The sequence below is a fragment of the Magnolia sinica genome, chromosome 6 (assembly GCF_029962835.1).
Source record: "Magnolia sinica isolate HGM2019 chromosome 6, MsV1, whole genome shotgun sequence".
NCBI classification, from domain to species: domain Eukaryota; kingdom Viridiplantae; phylum Streptophyta; class Magnoliopsida; order Magnoliales; family Magnoliaceae; genus Magnolia; species Magnolia sinica.
This window is the reverse complement of record NC_080578.1, coordinates 73,128,797-73,136,646: the sequence shown is the minus strand read 5'-3', so window position 1 is coordinate 73,136,646 and position 7,850 is coordinate 73,128,797.

The following is a 7,850-nucleotide window of genomic DNA, read 5'->3' as shown; positions in this document are numbered from 1 at the left end:
TGCATATATACTTTGGGGACCTAAACTGGTTTATAAAGTTATACATACTCGTTTCAGTCTTCCGCTTGCGTATTATAACTGTCCCTGGATTATGTTTTGCTGATTTGGCTTAATCTTATTCATGTTTTATGTACTAATACAGACATCATTTAATCATCATTAAATATGTTGCATAAGTGATGTGTTGGAACTCGAGAGTTGGACTTCTACTTGACCCCCGATTTTCAGGGCGTTACATTCCTATAGTTTACAGAGGTGTAGTCCCCATGTATAGATTGTATGGGATGCTTTTGGGCAGCCTTCAGTTTTTTGTACAGGCTAGGTGCATGGTTCAGCGCTCCAAAAACATTGATCATGTTTGTGTGGCGCAGTGTGGTTTCAAAAGCATTTTTTCGGATCATGTTTTGGTTTTAAGGCTTTTTAATGTGGTTAGGATTAGGGCTAGGGCTTAGGCAAATAGGACCGGGCTAGTGCTAACTGGCCATGGTCATAAATATGTAAAGCAACGGATCACTAAAGTGTAATGAATGAATGAATGGTTACAACCATTGCAAAATTTAAGTGGATCACCCAGAAGGTTTCTGTAGTTTGTTAAGCAGTGGGCTACCCATGAGATTGCTGCAAACTGGAAGTGTACCCATTCTCCGGATGTATCGCCTGGGATCGAGATGGAGTGGTGTTTGGAGAGGCAGTGGCTCATCTAAAAATATCCATCCTATAAATGTTGAATAATTCAGGCTGGGCGTACTTCTTGCCTAGGTTTAACCTAGTTAATTATGAGGTCACGGGATCGCATTCACAAGCCTTTTGAGTTAAATTGTCATTTGCACGTTGCAGATAAGTTGGGTCCACCAGATGGATTCTTCAAGTTGACCATGTTAGACGCGTTTCGATATAGAGTTGAACACGCTGAAGTGGGTCTATGTTTGCAAGTGAGACCTCGTAAAATCAACCCGATCGAACCTGCCCCAACCTAGTTTTAAATGGGTTCGATTTGAAGAAAACTAATATGGTCTTGATATAGACCCCTTCTAGTCACCACGTACGTGCGTAGGTGCATAGGTGAGCATGCCTCTATATATATATAGGCTCCTAATCGTCCAGTTACTTGTATTTCATCATCTGGCTATCCATTACACTCATATCTATTAACTAGGCTGTCTAAATATCAAAGTAAACTGTTCACCCTACTCATTCATTTATAAATATTTTTCACTGTTGAATTCTCATTTTGTTGGGTATAAGTATACCCACCGATCACTCAAGAATTTGTATGGTGTACACACTCCTAACCTTAAGCCATTCTCAAAAACTCATTTGTATATGTTCAATCACGGTGAGAATTTAATTTAAGGCCATTCAATTTATTTGAGCTAGACATCCTTAATCTCCCTAGCTATATATATATATATATATATATATATATATATATATATATATATATATATATATATATATATATATATATATATATCTGACTTAAATGTCATTTATCTCCATTTACTCCCTGGTCCACTAAAACATTAAAAAAAAAAAAAAAATAAAAAAATTCATTGTTATGATCCTCACATCTTTCCTGACAAACCTACTAGATTACCTTTTGCATTGGACTATGATTGAACTTGTTTTCGGGGCCCATAGTCCTTACATACTTTCGTGCCAAATTTATATTTTCTAGAAAAGAGAGAAGCGATACATGCATCCATACACCCACCGTTACATCTATCATACCATATCTCACAACATGATAATCTATCTGTATAAATAACCGTATGTTGACCTCTTTACCCATCAAGGTACTCTATATACCACTTAATTCCTATTTACAAAAATTTTCAGTTGTCCATCGTTTATATTCATCGTATCCATCAAACGGCCCATAAATTTTTTTGACGATTCATTGTGTGGTGTATACTTTTTCCATCAATTGTACTAGTTTCGTCTTCATGTGGGATTGCACACATAACACAATGAGAAGAGTTTTATTGAGAAAAAAACTATCTTCTTGTGATGACATCATCAAAAAACAAGGAGTAATTATATATTCATCAAATCAAACCACCCGAAACTGTCCATCATCAAGACCACGTACATATTACATGATGTACAATGTACATCTTCCAACCAGTGGCTCATTATGTGTATCAAGTTTATTAAAGGGTATATATATATATATATATATATATATATATATATATATATATATATATATATATATATATATATATATATATATACACACACACACATTTCTTATCTATATTTATTGATCACATATACATTTCTTATGGTGCTCCTCTCTCACACATGTGAATGCACATGTGAGAGGGATGGGCGGTGCTACCTTTATTATAAAAGACAAACAACAAAGAGAAAGCAACACCCTTGCTGTTTAACGTCACCAGCAACACGCTGGAGGAGTTTGGAAGAGACAGAGAGAAAAATGAGGGAGGGAGAAAGAGAGAAAATGAGAGAGAGAGAGAGTTTAGGAATTTTCCTCAAGTTTGGAGAGAGAGAGAGAAAATGAGGGAGAGAGAGAGACGAAAGCTTGATTTTCAGATTTTTTCTGACTTGATCCTCTCTTATGAATTCCGTCTGCATTGTATCACATTTTTCTTTAATTTATATTTTTCAAGTTTGTTTCTTTTTTGTTCTTTAAATTTACAATTTAATATCCCAAGGGGTCTCTCTTCCTTCTCTTGAATTGAATTTTTGGTGTACATGGAGTTAGCCCTTTTGTTAGGGTTAGCACTTTTGCTTTGGGTTCAGCCCTTTTACCTCATTTCTTTTACCAATTTGTATTAATTTTAAACTTTTTTTTTTTTTTTTAATTTTCTTGTGAATTTGACTATTTTCAGTTGGGAATAATTGATTTCCTTCCCTTTTGAATCACTGGCTTCCTTTTAGTATTATAGTTTTGATTCCCAAGGTTTAAATTCACCCTATCATTTTCGGTTTCCCTCGACATTAGCTCTTTCGTTGGTTATCTTGAATTTCAATCTTTTTGACATGATTTTTTAAAAGTTACCTTTGAAATATGATTCATTGTGTGATTTTTTGAACTATAATTATATTCTTACATGTGAATTATTCTCTTAAATGTTAGTTTCTCTTTGAAAATCTTAATCAAATTGTTGGGAAAAAATATGACAAGTCCGGAGACCTGGTTATGGAATGGACCAACTTTATTGGCACTGCCCGAGAGTCCGAGGCAACGTATTGAACTGAGACGAGACAAAGCCTAAAGGAGAGACTTAGTTCGGATTTCTGAAAAATGAATTCCGACCGAGACCTTAAGAGTCAAGAGCCGTAGGCAAAATAAGACGTATAAAGTTAGCTCGACTAACGAGGCAACAACGTCTAAAAGGGTCGATTAAGACCCGAACGCTAGAAGTCACCTGACCGACTATAAAACCGACCCATATTAGGTTGGTTATAGTGTCGGCTATCGGATTGAGAAAGTACTTTAGCCATCAGCTGATCCTGTTCCGTCCGACAGGAGGGAAAAAAAACTTTATTATTGCAGCCAGCTGAGACTCGTCTGTTACTTGAGTCGGTTAAGGCCGAGCCGAGCGAGGAAGAAACGGTGTAAGCTTAAATACCGTTCCGAAAATCTTGTGAAATGATTCCCGATCCCGAGGATCTCGGGATCGGGAAGTATCCATAAGCAGATTACAATCAAATCAAATCTCTTAATATTGGGGAGAGAATCCCTGTACGGCGGGATCCTCCCTCTCCTATAAATGGGAGACACTCCAAGAGTGAACGGTATGCAAAAACTCTCTCCCAAACCCCCTCAATACTATAAGACCTAGATTCCTAGCCTGACTTTGGCATTGAAGGGTCCCCTGCTCTAGACAGGGTCTCCTTTGATTTCTTCTTGTGCAAGTACTCGAAGGTCTAAAGAGGGTGGCTCAGATTTTTGCATCAACACAAATAATAATAGTTTGTCAATGTTGTCTATTCATGGAATCTATATGCATCATGTTCATAGAGTGCTTAAAACTCAGTTTGCATTGTGATCATGGAATGTTTGGATTTTGATTTCTTGGTTATATCATCATCATGGAATATATGGAATTTGATTTGGTTAGTTACATTAGTATCATTGTTTAATTGAAACTTAAAATTGTGAAGAATTGGAATTGGATTTAATTGGAAATTGGATTGATGAACATGTAAGGAGTACTTATCGAGGCACATGTAAGGATTGTTCATCTTACTGGACCGGATATGTGATCATGTAAAGATTGCAAAATATTTCTATTGTCAAATCCATGTGAGATCTTGAAAAAGTGAATAAATTGAATTTGAGTACGCACCTTAATAGATCGAATATGTGAGCATGTAAGGATTACAAAATGTTCCTATTGTCAGAGTTATACGAGATTTCGAAAAGTGGTTAAATTAAATATAAAAATAAAATATACAATTGCATATATTACTGCATTTATGACATTATAGCATCAAGATTCATTCATGCCATCATTGTTTGAACTTCATTCATGACATTATTCTATTGAGATCCTACTTAATTCATGTTTATTACTGGAGTTGTTTCATATGGTATATCCCTCGGAATTCAAATTTTGATGAGTATGATCTTACTGAGCTTTTATCTCACCCAATATCGTGACATTTTAGGTTCAGAAGATGAGGAATGAACGGTATAGACAAAATATTTAGATGATTACTTTTATTAGAATTCTACTTTTAGTTTATTTTATTTAAATGGGTCCTTACTCATGCTTCAATGGTAACTCACAAGAGTTTAAACACGAGGTGATGGTTTCAAATACCCATTGTGGTGTGAGTGCGTGGGTGTGTGGGGGGTGTGAGTGTGTGTGTTAAAATAAAAAGAAAAAAAAGTTTATTTTATTTGAATAATTGTAATAAAATAAATTTGAGACTTATGAGTGAGATATGATGATGGTAGTGGAGTAGGAATTTGAATTCATAATTTTTTATTTTGAACTCGGAATTAAGGTCATTGTACTCGAGTTTCGGATTTCGGGGCATGACACTTAATCACTATTAACATACACTCAATTAAATATTAGAGATTGATATATATTATTTATTAGAGATTGATATAAAGTTTTTATTATCCAGGTACCTGCCTTTTGGCCTATCAATAAAAGAATGTCTACTTTTGAGCCATTTTAGTTTCACTACATCTATTTTTTAAAATACAAGCAAATAACTATCTCTTTGACTTTGACTCACGATTCTCTAGTGGAAGTCATCATTTTCTTTTAAAAAGTCAAAACTGTCATTATGCTTTTTGAAATATGATGATTTTGACTTAGTCACTGTTGACAATTATCTCACTAATGGAGCCTTCATGGAAGCTAACTTCGGTGGGGTCCACTAACATTGCTAGTGCGATCTTCACCATCTATCTATATCGCTAGGTCGATTTAGGACATGCCAAAGATGACCCTACAATAAGTGCTCAAGTAGGTCATACCATATGAATCTGAGAATTAAATCTATTAATTTGAAACTTCATAGGGCCACTGAAGTACATATTGTAAGGCCTGTATCCTAGACCATACCATTCCGTGGATTCCGCGGTCCTCCTGGTCGAATTCCGCCAACCCATGACCTGTGATCGGCGTTTGCGCGCGACCCTAAGTTGCATCCTATATATCTATGTCGACTCAACTCGAAACTTGTATCCTAGCGACCGCGCCATCGCCACGGTTCCAACGCCGTGTCTCGCGCACCGATGCGATACCCAGGCCAGGAGTTGTGGACCCGTGTTTATTTCGAAGAAAACGCCGCGCGTTGCAAATCCCAAGAGAATTTATACAACCCACACATCAATCAATCAATCACAAGTCAAGTACACATCCTATCACAAGTACAAGCAACCCATACCCTACCCATCTATCTCCCATTTCCAAAGTTAACTCTCTCTCTCTCCACCTATCCCTTCCTTACACCCATCACCCATCACTCCATCACCTTTTCATCTCATCACTTCTCTCTCTCTCTCTCATTCTCTCTCTTCACTCCCAAGCAACCAAGAGACCAATCGTCTAAGCCTCCCAAGGAGAAGCTAGGTGTGGCCCACTTCTCTATCCCAAAAACTCTCATCTTCACCATCCAAACTTCATCATCCACCATCAAAGGTTGAGCATAGGAGCTAAGGAGGCCAAGGGACCGAGTAGAAAGCCAATCGCTGGGTGATCATAGCGTAAGATCTTGATTTTTTTTATGTAAGGCCCACTTATGATGGGACCCATCTTGATGTTTGTGTTGTATCCAAGAGGGGCCTATAGTGGTGGGGTCCCTTCAATATACCGTCTCTCTCTCTCTCTCTCTCTCTCTCTCTCTCTCTCTTTCCTGTTTGTGGCCCACCATGATGTATGTATCTCTATCCAAACCGTCCATTAGTGCCACCTTGCTGCCTACAATGGGACCCACCTGATGTATGTTCCTTACGTCTCCGTCGTCCAGACCTTGGACGGTGGACCAGTTGACATATGTGCTTCACCCATGCTGGTCAGCGACAGTGGGGCCCACATGCATTGTGTATAAAATTCGAAACGTCCATCTGCTGGACGTTGGGCTAGTAGCCTAGAAGTCCAACAGCCAGGCTGCTGATCACGTCAGCAAGTTCTGAGGGCCCCCACCGTGAGGCATGTGCCAGATCTAGACCGTCCATCTGGACGTGGCCCTCCAGCAACACGTCAACAAGTTCTGTGGGCCCCATCATGCAGTATATGTTATATCCCAACCATCCATCAGTGGGTCCCACCACTACTGTACTGACGTTAACAAGTTCGGTGGGCCCTGATCACGAGGTATGTTTTATATCCAAACCATTCATCCGTGTGGGACCCACACATGATGTATATGTTTATCCACACTGTCCTTTTTTTTTAGACAGGTGGGAGTCCACCATGATGTATTTGATTATCCAGGCCGTCCGTCCCTGGACAGTCCTGTGGGACGCACCATGAAATATGTGTTATATCCTAACTGTCCATTTGCCTAAGACGGTGGGACCCCACATGAGATATGTGTTTTATACACACCGTCCTGTCCATTTTGGACGTGGGCCCACCCCACACATGTGGGGGTGGGACCCACCTTGTGTATACATTATACATCCACACCGTCCATTTGGACAGTGTGTTATGGGACTGCCATGATATATGTGTTTAATCTCCACCGTCCAGATTACTGGAAGGTGGGTTGCACTGTGATGCAGTGTTTTATCACCATTGTCCATTTGACGGTGGACCCCACCTATGATATACGTGTTCCATCCATTCGTCCCGAGGCCTGGACGTTAGCAGCAAAAAAATATAATAATAATAATAATAATAATAATAATGATGATGATGATGAAATATTATAGTATGTGTGGTGGGCCACGTGTGGGACCCACTTGATATGGAAGTTGATTGGCTGGGGTACCTCATACCAGCTATATACTTGCTGTAGTGGTGACAACAAGTTTTGTGGGTCTGACCCTGATGTAAGGATCTTATCCACATCGTCCAAATGGCTGGATGGTGGGACCCACCGTTGATGTATATGATCTATATCCACACTGTCTATCAGATGGACCACACTACAAAAATTAATGGAGGATGATCGTTTACCATTGAAATACGTTTGGGATCATAGAAGTTCTGGATCAAAATGGAAATTGTTTTTCCTCTTAATTCAGGTCCTTGTGACCTTATGATCAGATTGGATGGAAAATAAACATTATGGTAGGTCCTGTGATTGTTTAATAGTGAAAATCATTATCTCCACTATTATTTGTGGTATGGTCCAAATGATCTTTTGTTATGATTCATTTGGGTAATGCTCTAAAATAACCTCTTAAA